The sequence below is a fragment of the Carya illinoinensis genome, chromosome 4 (assembly GCF_018687715.1).
Source record: "Carya illinoinensis cultivar Pawnee chromosome 4, C.illinoinensisPawnee_v1, whole genome shotgun sequence".
Classification (NCBI taxonomy): domain Eukaryota; kingdom Viridiplantae; phylum Streptophyta; class Magnoliopsida; order Fagales; family Juglandaceae; genus Carya; species Carya illinoinensis.
This window is the reverse complement of record NC_056755.1, coordinates 26541690-26563421: the sequence shown is the minus strand read 5'-3', so window position 1 is coordinate 26563421 and position 21732 is coordinate 26541690. Positions and strand designations below refer to the sequence as shown.

Sequence of the window (21732 nt, the reverse complement as noted above, 5' to 3'; positions counted from 1 at the left end):
TGGAAGATGAAGCCGAGCCATCGGAATTGAATTCGTTGCTTTGTGGGATGAGAAGGCTCCTTATTGAGAGTTCGCAGCAAGAAGAGATTTTATCTTCAGTTCTTGATATTCGGGTAACTAATTTTGAAGAATTGAAGACTCTTCAAAGGAAGGATCCAAAACTGCTGGTATAGCATGGATAAAGATGGGATACTTCGGTTCCGAGATCGTAGAGTGGTCCCCAAGGATTCAGAATTCAAGGAGCGGATCATAGCAGAAGCTCATGTGGCCCCATATTCAGTTCATCCCGGCAGCACAAAGATGTATCGGGACTTGAAGAAAAATTATTGGTGGGATGGAATGAAGAGGGATATTGCCTTATATGTTGAGAAATGCTACACATGCCGTCAAGTGAAGGCCGAGCATCAAAGACCCGCTGGTATGCTCCAACCCCTCCCTATTCTTAAGTGGAAATGGGATGACATCACGATGGACTTTGTAGTGGGTTTGCCGACAACGCCTAGTGGGAAAAATTCTGTTTGGGTGATTGTTGACCGGTTAACGAAGAGTGCTCATTTCCTGCCTGTTAATAACACCGACTCCTTAAGTAAGTTGACACGCTTGTACGTTAAAGAAATAGTGCGGCTGCACGGCATACCAAAGAGTATAGTATCGGATCGAGTGATAAAGGGTTAGAATTGCATAATTAAGTTGTTTAAATGAGTGATTTATTTTATCAAATAAGAATTGAACACTTAATTATGCATCAAATTCTAATATTGAATGTCAAAATAATTGATGCCAATATTTTTGCACATCAAAGTCTCATATTTGCCCTTGAAATACTTAAACTATAATATTAATTCATTTATATATTGTAGGGCATTTATAGAAGGAAAGAAAGAATGGGACCAATGAGAAAATAGAGAAGTTAACTATGGTTTTATGGAATCTCATCTAATAGAGATCAAATGCACACATTCAGACCATGCAGTGGACACACATGCACACATGTAGAAAAATGCAAACATGCAGACCAACACAGCACACATGCAGAAAAATGCAAACATGCAGGATCACATGCTCACATGCAGAAAAATGCAAACATGCAGGAACACATGCACACATGTAGAAAAGTGCAAGCACCATTCGGACACCATGCAGTGGACACCATGCAGCAGTCCAGTTCACACATGCATGACAGCAACCACTCATTCGGATCACACCAACTCACACATGAAGAAAATTGCAAGCACCATTCGGACACCATGCAGTGGACACCATGCAGCAGACCAGTTCACACATGCATGACAGCAACCACTCATTCAGATCACACCAACTCACACATGAAGAAAAGTGCAAGCACCATTCGGACACCATGTAGTGGACACCATGCAGCAGACCAGTTCACACATGCATGACAGCAACCACTCATTCGGATCACACCAAGCAGCAGAAAGCATTCGGACAGCACACAACCTGCATGTTGCAGAACACAATGCACATGCAGACCATTCGGACACATGCAGACCAACATGCACACATGCACATATGCAGACACAGAGCAACGGGAGAAGAAATGGACTTAACACATGCAGTAAACATGCAGACCAGTAAACATACAGCAGCAGAAAGCATTCAGACAACAGCACACCAATGCAGAAAACATGTTGCTGGAAGCAGCAGATCTGATTTCAGCTTTTGGCATGTGATTCCACCGAAGGTGTCATTAAAGCTGAGAGATGGAAGACAACTACACGGAAAGCAGCAGCAGGAGATCACATGGGATCACACAGACAGACGGGCTGACCTTTGGCTCTTTATTTTTCAACCTGTTTTTATAACGTTGGTTCGTTCATGGAAGGGGCAGATAGTTTTTGTGTTTTCATACATTATTACTTTACTTTTCGTTTAGACTAGAGGGGCTGGGGTTGGTTTTATTTTTTTCATTCTTGCTTTCTGTTTTGGACGCTAGCAGCAAATTTTTTGCTGTTTTCTTTTGGTCTTTCACTCGGCTACAGCAGTTTGTTTTGAGCTTTAAGTGTTATTTTATTTTCTTTTCTTTTGATTTAGTAGCTAAGCTTTGTTTTCATTGTTTCTTTCATTTTTACATTCAGCTACAGCAGAACCTAGCTTAGTTTTTGGAGTTGTTAGTTTTCTGATTAGTTCTTAGCTTTTTTTCTTTCTTTCTTTTCGTAGATTAGCTTAGCTTAGATTTTTATTTTCTTTCATTTTCATTCGATGCAGTAGTTTTATTTGGAGTTTATTACTTTCTTTCATTTTCATTTGGTGTTGCAGCAGTTTTATTTTTATTTCATTTTCATTTCAGAGGGTATCTTTATTTTAATTCGGCTGCTTCTTCGCTTTATTTTTCTAGGTTGCTCTTCATTCTATTTTCTGCAATATACGTTTCAGTTTTTATTTTAGTGATTGTTCTCCTGCGGGCAGTGGCAACATCTTTAGGATTTATCTCATTAGGATATTTTCTCAGATTTTGTCATGACTCAACTTAGATTTATTTTTATCGCTAGAAACATCATGTGTAGCTAATTTTAGAAACATGGGTTGTGGAATGAGATTAAATTTATTTTTGGTTCTAGTTTAGTGCAATATTTTGTGATTGATTGTTGATTTCACTATATTACTAGTCGAATTTAAATTGAAAAAAGATTGCGACTCTTGCTCTTGTTTTGTTGTTGACGTAAGGCACAACAAAAGCTTGCAAATTATCAAGGCTTCTCTCGATTGTTTGTTAATGTGTGTTTGGCTAGTAAAGTAGAGAATCCCTTAGAAAACAAATATTGAAAAACTTGAGCATAACTTTTTATCTTCCGATTATCAATGCCTTGATTGGGTTGTTAATCGAGAAAATTATCTAGAATCCAAAATAAAGAGAATCTCAAACCCAACCCAAGTGTTCGTTAATCTGTTTGTTTTAGAAACTCTAATTTCAACTTCAATTATCTTCTTGCATTGCATTTGAATTTTATTTTCATCTCTCATATTTGATTCATTTGTTACTCACAAATCTCTTATACGCTTTGATAACCCATTGTCCCTGTGGAATACGATCCTGGACTTATCCTTGATACAACTTGACACTTCTACACTTGGAAGCACATTCGACCAAGAGTCAAGTTTTTGGCGCCGTTGCCGGGGACAACTGGAGGTTATTAAAGCATTCCTCTACTGCTGAGAGGACATTGTGGAGCTGTGAACCTTTTCACAGCCTGGGTGACATCTAATTTTTTTTTCTCCTTCTCTTTGTTTATTTTTCATGATCTTTGATTATGTGCTCTTGTTTGTATGACTAGTTGGACTAGAGACCATACATCTCGACTGTTTAGGACACAATCATTGACATCTTTTAGCTCTGCATCATGTTCTGTAGAATCATCATCAGACACTGATAGCATCATGGCTGAAAATGAGCATCATGATAGGGAAGTGGAGAATCCAAACAGGACTCTTAGAGAATATCTTCAGCCTGTTAGCACTAGCACACCTTCTTGCATCATTTTACCTATTAATGCAAATGCTTTTAATTTCAAACCCGGGATGATTCCCTTGTTACCACACTTTCATGGTATAGAATCTGAAAACCCCTATTTGCATATCAAAGAGTTTGAAGAAGTGTGTTCCACATTCATGGATAGAACATGCACTGATGAAGTCATAAGATTGAAACTGTTTCCATTTTCCTTAAAAGACAAGGCTAAGACATGGTTGAATTCCTTAAGACCAAGATCCATTGGGACTTGGCAAGAAATGCAGACGGAATTTTTAAAGAAATTTTTTCCCATGCATAGAACCAATGCCTTGAAAAGACAGATCATGAATTTTGGCCAAAAGGATGTGAAAACATTTTATCATTGTTGGGAACGATTCAAAGACCTTTTAAATGCATGTCCCCATCATGGATATGAGAATTGGAGGGTCATTAGTTTTTTTTTATGAGGGGTTGCAACCAAAAATGAGACAATTTGTGGAGACCATGTGTAATGGAGCGTTTCTTAACAAAGAACCTGAGGAAGCCTTTGAATATTTTGATTATCTAGCTGAAAATGCACAATCATGGGATACATCTGATGTTCATGATAGGTCGGAAAGTTCAAGGACAATTTCAGGGGGTGGGAAATATAATCTGAGAGAAGTAGATGATTTGAATGCTAGGTTGGCTATGATTTCTAAGAAATTAGAAACCATAGAAATGAAGAAAGTGAATGAAGTACAAGCTGTACCTCAGATTACCTTAAACTGTAATATTTGTGAGGGCCAAGGGCATTCAACTAATGATTGCCCGACCATTCCTGCCTTCAAAGAAGTTCTCTTGGATCAATCTAATGTTGTTAATATGGTTGCTAAATCTTTTTTAGGTCCTTATTCCAACACTTACAATTCGGGATGGAGAAATCACCTTAATTTCAGTTGGAGAGGTGAACAAGCTGCTTTATCTACACCCAACATAGCTGGTCCTTCACAAATTGTACCCTACACTACCCCAGGAGGTCTAGGACCATCTCAATATGCCAACCACATGGTGCCAGCCCAGAAAAAGAACCTTGAAGACAATTTCCAGCAATTATCCACCAACTTTCAGCAGCTGTCCACCAATTTTCAGCAATTCATGCAAAGCCAAGCTGCTATAAATAGTCAAAATTCACAAGCCATTGCTGAGATTCGAGGGTCAGTCACAAGGTTGACTACAACCATGAGTGCTCAAGAGAAAGGGAAGTTCCCTGCACAATCTCAGCCTAATCCCCAAGGCCAAAACCACCAATTTCAAAGTGTGGCAGGAGATTCAAATGTCAAGCAAGTCAAGGCTATTACAACCTTGAGAAGTGGTAAGGTGATTGGCATTCCAGCTCAAGAGGTAGAAAAGAATGGTAACACTTCTAAACCTCCTTCTGAATATGAGGCACATAATCCTTTGAAATCTGAAAGTGTCCCAAGCACTACACTTGCACCTTTTCCTCAAAGGTTAGCCCCTTTGCACAAAGATAAGCATCACGCTGAAATTCTTGAAATTTTTAAGCAAGTTAGGATTAATATACCATTGTTAGATGCTATTCAACAGATTCCTACCTATGCTAAATTTTTAAAGGATTTATGTACCGTAAAAAGAAAATTGAATGTGCAAAAGAAAGCTTTTCTTACTGAGCAGGTTAGTGCTATTATCCAAACCAACACTCCTCCCAAATACAAGGACCCAGGATCCCCTACCATAGCTTGCATGATAGGGAGCTCAAAAATAGGCCAAGCATTATTAGACTTAGGTTCAAGTGTGAACTTATTGCCTTATAATGTTTATGTTCAGCTTGGATTGGGTGAATTGAAATCTACTTCTATCACATTGCAGTTGGCTGATAGGTCTATTAAGATTCCAAGGGGTGTTGTGGAAGATGTTTTGGTTCAAGTAGACAAATTCTACTATCCAGTAGACTTTGTCATACTCGACATGCAATTGACTAATCATTCTACCTTCCAAGCACCTGTTATCTTAGGAAGACCCTTCTTGGCTACTTCTAATGCACTCATAAATTGTAGAAGTGGAGTTTTAAAGTTGAGTTTTGGAAATATGACCTTGGAGCTAAATATTTTTAATCTTTGCAGGCAACCGCAAGAAGTTGAAGAAGTTCATGAAATGAATTTGCTGGAAAATTTCATTGATGAAAATTCTGCACATTACTTTCAACTTATTGACTCTTTAGAGGAATTTGAAGAAGATTTGAAAATATTTGATAATGTTACTAACTCATCTCTTGTTTCCTCAATAGGTCAACAAGTTACTCCACCATGGAGGCCAAAATTTGAGCAACTTCCACAATTGACATCAACCCTCAAACCTTCGGAGGAGCAATCCCCAACTTTGGACTTCAAACCTCTTCCATTGGAGTTGAAGTATGCTTTCTTAGGACCACAAAGCACCTTCCCTGTGGTAATTTCTTCTCACTTAACTAGTGAACAAGAAGATAAATTGCTAGAGGTCCTTAAGAAGCATAAAAAGTCTATTGGGTGGACAATGGCTGATATAAAAGGTATAAGTCCCTTGGAATGTACCCATAGGATTTATTTAGAAGATGATGCAAAGCCTTCGAGGGAAATGCAAAGAAGGTTGAATCCCACAATGAAGGAAGTGGTTAAAGGTGAGGTGTTGAAATTGCTTGATGTGGGTATCATTTACCCCATCTCGGATTGCAAATGGGTAAGTCCTATTCATGTAGTTTCAAAAAAATCCGAGCTTACCATTGTTAAAAATGAACAAAATGAATCGATTCCTACAAGGATTCCTACTGGTTGGCGCATGTGTATAGATTATAGGAAGTTGAATGCTGCCACTAGGAAAGATCATTTTCCTTTGCCTTTTCTTGATCAAGTGTTAGAAAAAGTTGCTGGACATGCCTTTTATTGTTTCTTAGATGGATTCTCCGATTACTATCAATTAGAAATAGCACCAGAGGATCAAGAAAAGACCACCTTTACTTGTCCTTTTGGTACTTTTGCTTTTAGGAGAATGCCTTTTGGTTTATGCAATGCACCAGCAACTTTTCAAAGATGCATGCTTAGCATCTTTAGTGACATGATTGAAAACACTCTAGAAGTGTTTATGGATGATTTTTCTGTATTTGGTGATTCATTTGAGAGTTGTTTAACCAATTTACAAGCTGTTTTGGCCAGATGTGAAGAGAAGCAATTGCTACTCAATTGGGAGAAGTGCCATTTCATGGTACAACATGGCATTGTTCTGGGACATATTGTTTCATCTAGAGGACTTGAAGTAGATAGAGCAAAAATTGAGTTGATTTCTAAACTTCCTACACCTAAGTCAATTAAAGACATTAGATCTTTTCTTGGGCATGCGGGTTTTTATAGGAGATTTATCAAAGACTTTAGCTCTACTTCTAAGCCTCTATGTAAGCTATTGATGAATGATGTAAAATTTGATTGGACACCCGAGTGTCAAGAAGCTTTTTGTCGGCTTAAAACTTTGCTAACCACTGCTCCTATTCTTCAACCTCCTGATTGGTCACTTTCTTTCGAAATCATGTGTGATGCAAGTGATTTTGCTATAGGAGCTGTTCTTGGACAGCGTAAGAACAAACTTCCTTATGTCATTTACTATGCAAGTAAAACTTTGAATTTTGCTCAAAAAAATTATTCTACTACTGAAAAAGAATTACTTGCTGTGGTATTTGCTTTAGAGAAGTTTCGTGCATATATTCTTGGTTCTCCTATAGTCATATTTACTGACCATGCAGCTCTCAAGTATTTATTGACAAAGAAAGATGCAAAACCAAGGTTGATTAGATGGATACTTTTACTCCAGGAGTTCAATATTATCATCAAGGACAAGAAAGGAGTAGAGAATGTGGTAGCCGACCATTTGTCTAGGATCACAGTTGCTGAAACTGAACAACCGACACCTGTTCTTGATTCTTTTCCTGATGAACATCTTATGTTAGTTGAAAATTTGCCTTGGTTTGCTGATATAGTAAATTTCTTGGTGACAGGACAAACACCACCTCATTGGAGCGCTCAAGATACACGGAAATTCATGCATGAGGTGAGATTGTTCTTCTATGATGATCCTTACCTTTTCAAGTATTGTTCAGATCAAATCATTAGGAAGTGTGTGCCCAATGACGAAATTTCTGGTGTCTTAAATTTTTGCCATACGGAAGCTTGTGGTGGGCATTTTTCAGCCCACAAAACAGTGGCCAAAATTCTTCAAAGCGGATTTTATTGGCCAACCATGTTCAAGGATGCCTTTAGTTTTTGTAAAACTTGTGAACCTTGTCAGAAATTAAGAGGAATCACTAGGAGAAATATGATGCCTATGCAACCCATACTAGTGATTGAAATTTTTGATTGTTAGGGGATAGATTTTATAGGACCATTTCCTTCTTCTTATGGCTATTTATACATTTTGCTTGCTGTTGACTATGTTTCTAAGTGGGTTGAGGCAATCCCTTGCAAATCTAATGATCATCAAGTTGTTTTAAAATTTTTAAAAGAAAACATTTTTGCAAGGTTTGGCATGCCTAAAGCCATAATCAGTGATAATGGCACTCATTTTTGTAACAAGCATTTCTCGGCCTTAATGAAGAAGTATGCTATTCATCATAAAATCTCTACTCCCTATCATCCTCAAACCAATGGACAAGCTGAACTAGCAAATAGGGAGATTAAAAACATTCTTGAAAAAACAGTTAACCCAAACAGGAAGGATTGGTCTTTGAGATTGTCTGATGCCTTGTGGGCTTATAGAATAGCCTTTAAAACCATTTTGGGCATGTCTCCATATAGACTAGTGTATGGTAAGGCTTGCCATTTGCCTGTAGAGTTGGAACATAGAGCGTATTGGGCCATTAAGCAATGCAATTTTAACATTGATAAAGCTGGTTGTGTGAGAAAATTGCAGTTGTCTGAGTTGGATGAGTTGAGGAAGGATGCCTACAACAACTCTAAGTTGTCCAAAGAAAGAATGAAGAATTTCCATGACAAACACATCCAACGTAAGACTTTTGAGCCTAATCAAAAAGTGTTATTGTACAACTCTCAGTTACACTTGTTCCCTGGTAAGTTAAGGTCTCGATGGAGTGGGCCTTATGTGGTACAAACTGTTTTTCCTCATGGTGCTATAGAGATAATGAATCCTCTCAATGGTAACATTTTTAAGGTTAATGGTCAAAAGCTCAAGCCTTTTATTTCTAACTTTGCACATGAGGAATCTACTCTACATTTGCTTGATCCTAATTGATGGTTCTTGATCTATCCATCTCTTTTCATTGTTTTCTTTTGTTCTTCAGTTTTTATTTTTATTTTGGCTGCATTCCTTTCAAAGCTATCCAAGTACTTCCTTTTCCTCTTTCCTTCAGTTTTTTCGTTGAATTTTTTGGCTCTTCTGTTAGTTGTTTTGCCCCTTAACTACTCTCTTTGTATAAATTCTTTCGTTTCTCTTGCATCATTGAGGACAATGCTACAACCTAGTTGGGGGATGGAAGAGAATTTATTTCTCTGTTTGCATGCCTTAGACATATTTTGGTTCACTTAAAAAAAAAAAAAAAAGATTTGTTGAGGTCATGGAACATGTGGAATGTAGTGCAAATAAGAGTTTATGTCAAAAGAGGGATTTATCCATTTTATTTAGTTGTTAAACCAAGGGAAAGATGTTAAAGTTTTGCTAAAACACACACAACACATACCCGGAAGGCCTAGAAAGACTACATTGAGTCATTGTTGGTTGATTTACACTTCAAATTATTTGAGACTCTAATGAACCATATCCTAATGGCTTAGGAAGAGATCTGAAATGAATTAAATGAGAAAAGGGACAAGCCAGGGATCCAAAAAAAAAAAAAAATCCTTTAGGTAGACTAGTGGTAAGGGCTGACTTGTGAAAGTGTGGATAGGTGCACATTCATAGGTCCGATTCCCCCACTAGGAAATCTAAAAACATAAAAAAATAAAAATTACATTTGTGTAGTGGAAAAGGCTACCTATTACCGGGGTCCTTACAAAAAAAAAAAAAAGTAAGCGCTTTTCAAAGTGTAATGGCGTGAAAGCCGCCACTACAATGGTTTTGAATTAGAGTAAGACCATGTTGTTTTCTCAGATTGGTTGTTGTGATTAAAACTGTTAATCTCTCTTGGTAGTCGATCTTGGAATTCTAACCCAATTTCCATGCACTTGAAAGAAAGCAAGCTTTGTTACATGTAATTCCCTTGGTTGATTAACTAAATTGTGTATAAATCTCTTAGTTGAAACAAAATTCAGATTAATCTATCTCCAGTGCTCTTAAACTCAACAAGTCTATTTCATGGCATGTGATTGTCGAACTTCTTTTGAAATTGTAGTTGGAAATCTCACCTTTGCATGAATTCATTCACTTTTTTTGCTAGAGTCTAGCAAAAAGCTAGTTTGGGGGTGTGATAAATGGTTAGAATTGCATAATTAAATTGTTTAAATGAGTGATTTATTTTATCAAATAAGAATTGAACACTTAATTATGCATCAAATTCTAATATTGAATGTCAAAATAATTGATGCCAATATTTTTGCACATCAAAGCCTCATATTTGCCCTTGAAATACATAAACTATAATATCAATTCATTTATATATTGTAGGGCATTTATGGAAGCAAAGAAAGAATGGGACCTATGAGAAAATAGAGAAGTTAACTATGGTTTTATGGAATCTCATCTAATAGAGATCAAATGCACACATTCGGACCATGCAGTGGACACACATGCACACATGCAGAAAAATGCAAACATGCAGACCAACACAGCACACATGCAGAAAAATGCAAACATGCAGGATCACATGCTCACATGCAGAAAAATGCAAACATGCAGGAACACATGCACACATGAAGAAAAGTGCAAGCACCATTCGGACACCATGCAGCAGACCAGTTCACACATGCATGACAGCAACCACTCATTCAGATCACACCAACTCACACATGAAGAAAAGTGCAAGAACCATTCGGACACCAAGCAGTGGACACCATGCAGTAGACCAGTTCACACATGCATGACAGCAACCACTCATTCGGATCACACCAAGCAGCAGAAAGCATTCGGACACCACACAACCTGCATGTTGCAGAACACAATGCACATGCAGACCAACATGCACACATGCACATATGCAGACGTAGAGCAACAGGAGAAGAAATGGACTTAACACATGCAGTAAACATGCAGACCAGTAAACATACAGCAGCAGAAAGCATTCAGACAACAGCACACCAATGCAGAAAACATGTTGCTGGAAGCAGCATATCTGATTTCAGCTTTTGGCATGTGATTCCACCGAAGGTGTCATTAAAGCTGAGAGATGGAAGACAACTACACGGAAAGCAGCAGCAAGAGATCACATGGGATCACACAGACAGACGGGCTGACCTTTGGCTATTTATTTTTCAACCTGCTTTTATAACGCTGGTTCGTTCATGGAAGGGGCAGATAGTTTTTGTGTTTTCATACATTATTACTTTACTTTTCGTTTAGACTAGAGGGGTTGGGGTTGGTTTTATTTTTTTCATTCTTGCTTTCTGTTTTGGACGCTAGCAGCAAATTTTTTGTTGTTTTCTTTTGGTCGTTCACTCGGCTACATCAGTTTGTTTTGAGCTTTAAGTGTTATTTTATTTTCTTTTCTTTTGATTTAGTAGCTAAGCTTTCTTTTCATTGTTTCTTTCATTTTTACATTCAGCTACAGCAGAACCTAGCTTAGTTTTTGGAGTTGTTAGTTTTCTGATTAGTTCTTAGCTTTTTTTCTTTCTTTCTTTTTGTAGAGTAGCTTAGCTTAGATTTTTATTTTCTTTCATTTTCATTCGATGCAGTAGTTTTATTTGGAGTTTATTACTTTCTTTCATTTTCATTCCGTGTTGTAGCAGTTTTATTTTTATTTCATTTTCGTTTAAGAGGGTATCTTTATTTTTATTTGGCTGCTTCTTCGCTTTATTTTTCTAGGTTGCTCTTCATTCTATTTTCTGCAATATACGTTTCAGTTTTTATTTTAGTGATTGTTCTCCTGTGGGCAGTGGCAACATCTTTAGGATTTATCTCATTCGGATATTTTCTCAGATTTTGTCATGACTCAACTTAGATTTATTTTTATCGCTAGAAACATCATGTGTAGCTAATTTTAGAAACTCGGGTTGTGGAATGAGATTTAATTTATTTTAGGTTCTAGTTTAGTGCAATATTTTGTGATTGATTGTTGATTTCACTATATTACTAGTCGGATTTAAATTGAAAAAAGATTGCGACTCTTGCTCTTGTTTTGTTGTTGACGTAAGGCACAACAAAAGCTTGCAAATTATCAAGGCTTCTCTCGATTCTTTGTTAATGTGTGTTTGGCTAGTAAAGTAGAGAATCCCTTAGAAAAAAAATATTGAAAAACTTGAGCATAACTTTTTGTCTTCCGATTATCAATGCCTTGATTGGGTTGTTAATCGAGAAAATTATCTAGAATCCAAAATAAAGAGAATCTCAAACCCAACCCAACTGTTCGTTAATCTGTTTGTTTTAGAAACTCTAATTTCAACTTCAATTATCTTCTTGCATTGCATTTGAATTTTATTTTCATCTCTCATACTTCATTCATTTGTTACTCACAAATCTCTTATACGCTTTGATAACCCGTTGTCCCTGTGGAATACGATCCTGGACTTATCCTTGATACAACTTGACACTTCTACACTTGGAAGCACATTCGACCACGAGTCATCGAGACCCAAGGTATACGTCGCAGTTCTGGAAGAGTTTGCAGGCAGCTTTGGGTACTAAGTTGAAGTTCAGTACTGCATATCACCCGCAGACAGACGGCCAATCAGAGCGCACCATTCAGATTCTTGAAGACCTGTTGCGAGCATGTGTCTTGAAATTTCAAGGGAGTTGGGAAAACCATTTGCCGCTCATCGAGTTTGCATATAATAATAGCTTCCATGCGACCATTCAGATGGCTCCCTATGAAGCTCTTTATGGGAGGAAGTGCAGATCGCCCTTGTGTTGGGATGAAGTCAGGGAGAGTAAGATTATTGGACCCGAAATAATTCAAGAGATGCAAACCCAAATCTGGATCATCAGAGATAAAATGGCGGCAGCTCAGAGCCACCAGAAAAGCTACGCTGATACCAGGAGGAGAGAGTTATCTTTTGAAATTGGTGATTGGGTTTATCTCAAAGTCTCTCCCATGAGAGGTGTTAAGCGTTTTGGTAAGAAGAGGAAACTGGATTCGAGGTATGTCGGCCCTTTTCAGATTCTGGAGAAGGTAGGGTCCGTCGCCTATAGAGTTGCTTTGCCAGAGTATTTTGGGGATATTCATGATGTCTTCCACGTATCATCCCTGAAGAAGAGCTTTGGACAGCAAGAGCCACGCTTCATTGACCCAGAGGGTATTCAGTTGCAACCGGATCTCACTTATGAGGTTGTTCTGTCACAGATCATAGATTGGAAGGAGCAACGGTTGAGGTCCAAGACGATACCTTTGGTTAAGGTGGCGTGGGGAGATCCGTTAGCTCAGGACTTCTCTTGGGAGCGAGTCGCGGACATGAGGGAGCAGTACCCATACTTGTTTGAGTAATGAAGGTACGTATCTTAATCTTGGTCACAGATGGTTTATGTGATTTTATGTGACTTGCTTTAAGTTGGTGGTTGATCTTGCAAATTTCGAGGACGAAATTTGTTTTTAAGGGGGGGGAGGATGTGATGACCCGCTTTTGCGTGTATTTTCACTGAAGGGTTGTTTTTAATTTAATTAATATATTAGTTTATTTTATTTAAATTATTGCGTTTTAAAATTGGTTTTTATTTGTTGGATGTTGTGTTTTATTTATTTATTCGTGTTACGATTTTTAATCTCGTTCTCGGCGGATTTGTTTTGTTTTCCGGAGTGAGGATTGAACCTCATTTCTTTCCTACATCTTTTCTTTTCCCTTTTTTCTTTTTCTCTTTTTCTCTTTTCTTTCTTTTTCTTTTTCTTCTTCCTCTTCTTTTTCCTTCCCGCGAAACCCCTCCCCCCCCGTTCGTCTCTCTCTCTCCCCCCTTCCACGCCGGTTTCAACCTCAGCCCCGACCCACTGCCGTTCGGCCACCGTGGCCGACACCACCCCCGCCGGTCGAAACCCCTCCTGCCGGCGCACCACCCCACCGAACCCCAGCCCCATCCGGCCAACCGTTTGGCCGGAAAATGCCCAACAAGCCCCACGGATTTTGCCCCGATCCACCGCCGTCGCTCCACCTCCGGCCACCACCTCTTCACCACTTCATCACCGGTTCCTTGCCATCCTAACCTACCCATTTCCAGCCTCTAATAGCCACCGGAACAGCTCCCACGAACTAGCTTTCCATTTTGGGAGATTCGGCCATCAACCACCGTTTTCGCTGCCACCCACGGCCAAACTTCACTTCCACTAGTTTCATAATCATCCTTAGACCATTCCCTATCAATCCCAAGCCTTGGTTTGTCCCCGTTCAAAAGTGGGTATTTTACAACCCACGGCCACAGTGAATTTTCACTGTTACGTTGCTTTCCTTCCGCCGTTTGCAACGCTGCAAGCTTTCTAAAAATACCGTATAGCGTTGTAAGTATTTTTCAAACTCTACTTTTAGATTTAAATATATTTTTCCCTTACAATAAATTATTGATGCTGGTTGGTTGATTCCGGACTGAGTCCGAGGAGTTCGGGGGTCGGATGGATTGAGGACGGAGTGCTTGGTTTTGGTTGTTTGTGATTGCTTGATTTTATTTGAGCCATGAGGCGTGAGTTGCATTTTGTGTATATGTGCATTTTATTTATTTGAGAAAATCCGTTTTTTGGCGTAAATGGTTTTTGGGTGCGTGTGTTACACGAGCCCAAGCCGGGATGGGTTATTATCTCGGTGGAGCTCCTCTGGTCACTCGGGAGTGGATAAAACTGAGTGACATCCCCTGGACGACCGGAACGCACGATACGGTAACGCTGTCGTGTCGACTCCGTGGTCCCTAGAGTGGCGGGGACTAGAGGATGGCCCGGCCAGGTACGCGCGAGGCGCGAGTCTGGGCATCGCTCATTTAGGTGTCACATGCGTAGTCGTTACTTGCGGTGTGGCACAGAGCCAGGTTATGTGGGTAATCCCTAGGGGAGATCATGGTGCATGCATAACTGGATTGTTTTTATAGTTTTCGGATGTGGGCCATTTTCTGGGAAAATGGCGATGCTTAGTTTCGAGGTTTTTGATCCATTTTCTGGGAAAATGGTGGTTTGGGCCATTATCTGGGATAATGGTGAGGCTTGGTTTTAAGGATATGTTTTTGTGGGCCAAATGGGTTTTTGGCGTGCGTGTAAAAATCATGTTTTATGGCGCATGTGCATTGGTTTTTATTTCATGCATAATGTTTGAGTTTTATATGTTTTTATCTAGTGGTGTTTGGAGTTTACTTACCTGCGGTACCATTTTTGGTACCGTAGATTTTGGTGCAGAGATCGAGGATGAGGAGGAGGAGGCTAAGCCAGAGGATGCGGCTCTGCCGGGGTGCTGATGTTATGTTTTGTATTTAGTTTAAAATTATATTTGTGTCTTGTAATATTTATTTATGTATGTTTTGAATAGCTTTGTATTAAACAAGAAAAATTCTGGTACTTAGTTATTGACTTGCTTTTCGCTGCGTATTTCTCGTGCACATTGGTCGCTTTTTCACACACTTGGCACACGTCGATAGGATGATGACCACACGGGTCATCATCCGGACGTCTCGATTTTTCCCGTGTTCGTGCGTGGGGATTTGGGGGCGTCACATTGCTCTCCTGAATTTCATCCAGTTTTGATGAAATGACCACTGGTAATGTCTCTGCCTGGCCTAAAAATGCATATTTGAGATCAGCAGGTAGAGGTTTCAAGTCGAGTTTTGGTGTTTGCACACTTGAAGGGAGAGACACAACATCATGAGGCGGTAATTCCTCAAAACGTGTTCTCCATTTATCAGTGTCCATTATAGGAGTAGATTCTAGCAAAAAATTCATAGATGCAAGTACAGAATCATCATCAAAATTTGCACCATGAACCAAACAAGCCTCAAGTGGGTCAGAAAAACTTGACAAATCAAATTTATTTTGAACAAGAGTTTGGATCAGATTTACTTCATGCACATCATCATCATCACCAGGTTGTTTACAAATATTGAAAATATTCAACTCCAAAGTCATGTTACCAAAAGATATTATCATCACACCACTCCTACAATTTATTAAAGCATTTGAGGTCGCAAGGAATGGCCTACCCAAAATTATAGGAATTTGAGTGCAAACATCAAAGATAGGTTCTGTGTCCAAAACAATGAAATCCACTGGGAAATAAAATTTGCCTACTTGAACTAGCACATCCTCAACTATCCCTCTCGGTATTTTAATTGAACGGTCAGCAAGTTGGAGTGTTACCTTGGTGGGTTTAAGTTCACCAAGACCCAACTGCTCATATACCGAGTAGGGTAGAAGGTTAACACAAGCTCCGAGGTCAAGTAAAGCTTTTTCAATTTTAAAATTTCCAATCACGCAGGAAATTGTTGGACAACCCGCGTCTTTGTACTTAGGAAGAGAATTGTTCTGGAGGATGGCGCTTACCTGCTCAGTGAGAAAAGCCTTCTTCTGCACCTTCATTGTACACTTCACTGTGCATAAATCTTTCAAAAATTTAGCATACGATGGAATTTGTTTGATTGCATCTAACAAAGGAATGTTGATTTTTACTTGTTTGAAAATTTCAAGAATATCAGCATTTTGAACCAACTTGTGAGAATGTTGCAATCTTTGGGGAAATGGAGCAGGTATTGGGGCTTTCACAGGCACATCCAATTCAACCTTCTCAAGTTCACCATCATTCTTGGAATTTAAAGAGTTGTTGGTCTCATCAACTTTCGTTGTTGAAATACTCTTATCAATTATTTTTCCACTGCGTAGAGTGGTGATGGACTTGGCATGTTCAAATTTTGAATCAGAGGGATTTGAATTTCTTACCTCAAATTTACCTTTGGGATTTGGTTGAGGTTGAGCAGGAAACTTACCCTTTTCTTGAGCATGCAACGCAGAGGTCAAGTCGCTAAAAGAACTTCTCATCTCAGTAATGGCCTGCATCGTCTGAGTGTTGATATTTGCTTGTCCCTGCATAAAAGCCTGTAATGTTTCCTCAAGGGTTTTCTTATGTGGAGGCACATAAGGACTAGAAGAATATGGTCCTTGAGGATTTTGATTTGAATTGGACTCATTCCTCCAACTAAAATTAGGGTGCTTTCTCCATCCAGGATTATATGATTCCGAATAAGGAGAAGAAAATGGTCTCCTATAGGAATTCATGACATTTGCTTGTTCGTGCAACACCTCTTTAAAAACAGGGATTGTTGGACAATCCTGAGTTAGGTGTCCACTAATCTCACAAATGCCACAATTTTCTTCTTCTTTTTCACTGGCCTTAACCGGATTTACCTTCCTAACCTCCATGGCTTCGACTTTTCTTGTCAGACTTGCTATCCTAGCATTCACATCATCATTTCCTTTAAGAACATACATACCTTCTTGAGACATGGCACTGAGTTTGGGCTTATTTGACCGATCAAAACGATCTGTGTTATCCCAAGATTGGGCATTTTCAGCTAACTGGTCAAAATAGTCCCAAGCGTCATCAGGATCTTTATTTAGAAAATCACCGTTACACATCATTTCTACAAACTGACGCATTTGAGATGTTAAACCTTCATAGAAGAAACTAATGGTGCGCCAAGTCTCATAGCCATGATGTGGGCAAGTTAGCAACAATTCTTTAAAACGTTCCCAATACTGAAAAAATGTTTCATTTTCCTTTTAAGAAAAATTCATAATATTTCTGCGAAGAGTGTTGGTCCTATGAGTAGGAGAAAACTTTTTTAGAAATTCCCTTTGCATTTCTTGCCATGTGCCAATAGATCTTGGTCTCAAGGAGTTCAACCAATTTTTAGCTTTTTCTTTCAAAGAGAATGGAAACAACTTTAATCTAACAACATCATCATTGATAGTTTGGTTTTGTAAAGTTGTACAAACTTCTTCAAATTCTTTTCGATGCAAATAAGGACTTTCTAAATCTAAGCCATGAAACTTGGGAAGTAATTGGATTACTCCCGGTTTTAAATCAAAATTTCCCATATTCGTAGGAAAAATCATGCAAGATGGAGTACTTGTCCTTGTAGGCTGCAAATATTCGCGCAAAGTTCTCATTGGCGGATTATTTTGTGCCTCTTCATTTTCTTGTTCGTCATGAACACTACGATTGTCAGCCATGGTATTAGAATGAGAATTTTTAGAATCACCTGACAAAGTATCAACAAATTCTTTTAAAACAATTTCCTCTCTTCTCAATCTACCCGTTTGATCACGTTGCCACGAGATCATTCATCATAGAGGATCGAGCACATTCAAAAAGTAAAAACAAAATGCAAAACAAGCAAGAAAGTAAAAGAAAAAAAATTTTGGAACGAGATTACCAATTGGTATGAATATGGAAGCAATGTTACATGCTCTGTTTTCCGTAAAAAAAAATCGTACCTGCAAAAAGAATATGAAAAACAATTAGCAAAAGATTACAAATTTTTTTTTTTCTAAAAAACAATTATCACACGTTGCAATCCCCGGCAACGGCGCTAAAAACTTGTTGCGCCTAAACTTTGACTCAAATTAATGAACCAAAAATTTAGTGCAGTTTTACCTGCAAGTATACAGGTGTTGTAGTATCTTACAGGATCGAATCCACAGGGATTGACTTTTGTGATAAAGAAAATAAATTCAGACAATGAAACGATATTACTAAAAGAAACGTGCAATCAAATGAAGATTGATAAAATAACTAAATCAAACTAAAATGATAAAATGAATTGATATGGAAAAAGACTAAGGTTTCGAGGATCCGTTTAATAATTTATGATATTGTTTCAGATCGATTTACTTCAATTAAACTAGAATAATGATTCTGTTTAATTGGAAAATTTAACATTTAAGATCAAGAAAAATAGTCGCTTATGATTGAGCGTGAACGATTGATGATTAAAACATTTACAAATCTATTTGAATACCACAGGGATTCCTCAAGCATTCACTGTATTCGGAAATCACAATGAATCAAGACGAGTATATAGATAATCAAAATATCCAATAATAAAATCTTTCAATCGATCAAGCTCGCAAAATAGATTTTATGTGGATCCGGAAATAATATTTAAATCATTAAACTCACCTCTAACCTTAGTATGAAAATTTAGCCAACCATATTTATTACAAATACTATAGAATCATATAAGTATTCTCCATTAAATAACTAACACAAGAAATATTAAGCAATAACTTAGAAACAACAAAATCTGAAATCCAATTGATACAGAGGAATAAATCAGAGATTGAATTCCATCCGTCTCTTCTAAATGAAAATGAATCAATACAAGAGCTTTACGCCACAAGTAAAAAAAAACATCCACTCCGAATGAAAAGCAAGGAAATGGAAACAGCACAACACCTCCCTTTCTTCCACTCACAAGTCCCCTACTCTATTCAATTCCAACACATGAATTTATTCCAACCAATAAAAACTAAGAAACCGACTTGCTCTCCCACTAAGAAACCGACTTCTTCTTTCTTCTTTTAATCAAGACTCAAGCACCAACTTACCTCTTCTAGCCATCATGACTTTTCTCTCTTTTTGCTTACTTAGGACCGACGGATTCAATGGGTCTTTACTCTCAGCAAACTCCACCTCACTTACATCAAACTGACTACACACTTCCAAGAAAAAAATAATTCCAGCCGTCTCCCTTTAACTCCAGCTAATCACCTTTACATAATTCTCTCTATGTTTCTTCCCACGTCTCACTCTCCCTCTCTCCAACCGATTCCTTCCTTCTACCATCAACCAAGATAAATCCCAACCAATTAATTAACTCCACCTATTTCTTTTCAACCCAGAAAATTCCAACTGACCTCTCTTAATTCTTTCTCTTCTCACCTCAAATCTCTCTCTCTACTCATGACCAACACACCTCAACTCCTCTCTATCCCCCACGTAACCCTTTCACTCTACACCCCCCGATTGCTCTCCTCTCTCTTTTATTTACGTCCAGCAATATATATATATATATATATCTGCTTCTAGTCGGTCCAAACTCCCTCACAATTCATTCCCCCTTCAATCACCACCGATTGTCACCTTTTATAGACTCCCACGTGAAGATTATAACTCCCTTAATGCAATTTAAGCACGGCACTTCCTTTTTTTTTCTGCACGTCTCCCTCTCTACAAGTCAAGCACGACTCTTATATTCAATGTACAACTCTCTCCAATCCAAGTAATGCACGGCACGGCACTTCAATTTCTACTCACCCACCAAAAAAATAATTTTAAATTCACACTTGTTGAAAACTCAAGCACAGCACTTTCTCTTCTCTTGTACCTACTGCACCGTTCAGCAACATATATATATAGCTGCCTCTAGTCGGTCTTCCTCCAATCCCAATTGCAGCTGACTTCTCATAAACAATAACCACCAACTTTCTAAAGTGTCTCTTTCCACAAGTCAAGCACAGCAATCCTCACTCTAATTTCGTCCACTTTAACTGCACCAACGGACATGAGAGCTTCCAAATATTTGATTGATCTGCTTACCACGTTTACAGCACCGAAATGTAGCTTTCAATTTTCACCTCTTATCAACATAGAAGTCAAGCTAAATAACAAGAAGTTGCAGCCTCAAGCCTTATGTTCATACTCCACCAAAAGTCTTCGTCTTTTTTTTTTTTTTAGCTGTTGAAGTACACCACTTTCTTCATGTAAATTTTATTTGAACTGAAAATAAGAGATAAAAATAGCACTCAAATACAAATTAAAAGAAAAATAGATTATCAAAAATAGACTATATATGTGAGGAAATATTGTCCCATTAAATTATAGTTATCAAATTAAGCATAAACATGATACCAATCAATTAAAAATCACAACTCGTATTTATGCTTATTAACTATTTTTCCATCTAAAACCAATAATAGTGTCATGAAGAATTTAAAATACATTGGTTTTAAATAGCTAAAACATGCAATATTTCAGCTCAATCAGCCATGATGTGGGCAAGTTAGCAACATTTCTTTAAAACGTTCCCAACACTGAAAAAATGTTTCATTTTCCTTTTGAGAAAAATTCATAATATTTCTGCGAAGAGTGTTGGTCCTATGAGTAGGAAAAAACTTTTTTAGAAATTCTCTTTGCATTTCTTGCCATGTGCCAATAGATCTTGGTCTCAAGGAGTTCAACCAATTTTTAGCTTTTTCTTTCAAAGAGAATGGAAACAACTTTAATCTAACAACATCATCATTGATAGTTTGGTTTTGTAAAGTTGCACAAACTTCTTCAAATTCTTTTAGATGCAAATAAGGACTTTCTGAATCTAAGCCATGAAACTTGGGAAGTAATTGGATTACTCCCGGTTTTAAATCAAAATTTCCCATATTCGTAGGAAAAATCATGCAAGATGGAGTACTTGTCCTTGTAGGCTGCAAATATTCGCGCAAAGTTCTCATTGGTGGATTATTTTGTGCCTCTTCATTTTCTTGTTCGTCATGAACACTACGATTGTCAGCCATGGTATTAGAATGAGAATTTTTAGAATCACCTGACAAAGTATCAACCAATTCTTTTAAAACAATTTTCTCTCTTCTCAATCTACCCGTTTGATCACGTTTGCCACGAGATCATTCATCATAGAGGATCGAGCACATTCAAAAAGTAAAAACAAAATGCAAAACAAACAAGAAAGTAAAAGAAAAAATTTTGGAACGAGATTACCAAATGGTATAAATATGGAAGCAATGTTACATGCCCTGTTCTCCATGAAAAATCGTACCTGCGAAAAGAATATGAAAAACAATTAGCAAAAGATTACTAAATTTTTTTAAAAAAAAAAAAAAAATTATCACACGTTGCAATCCCCGGCAACGGTGCCAAAAACTTGTTGCGCCTAAACTTTGACTCAAATTAATGAACAAAAAATTTAGTGTAGGTTTACCTGCAAGTATACAGGTGTTGTAGTATCTTACAGGATTGAATCCACAGGGATTGACTTTTGTGATAAAGAAAATAAATTCAGACAATGAAACGATATTACTAAAAGAAACGTGCAATCAAATGAAGATTGATAAAATAACTGAATCAAACTAAAATGATTTATGATGATTCCGTTTAATTGGAAGATTTATCATT

General features: G+C 37.9%; 2 non-coding genes across 2 annotated transcripts; both read left to right on the top strand.

Annotated features, from left to right (window-relative positions):
* The first annotated feature begins 17250 nt into the window (after positions 1-17250).
* LOC122308631 lies at positions 17251-17354 on the top strand. The gene has a single exon (XR_006242150.1). It is a non-coding gene; the product is annotated as a small nucleolar RNA R71 (small nucleolar RNA).
* Positions 17355-20589: 3235 nt separating this feature from the next.
* Positions 20590-20693, top strand: LOC122308617. The gene has a single exon (XR_006242136.1). It is a non-coding gene; the product is annotated as a small nucleolar RNA R71 (small nucleolar RNA).
* Positions 20694-21732: the final 1039 nt, after the last annotated feature.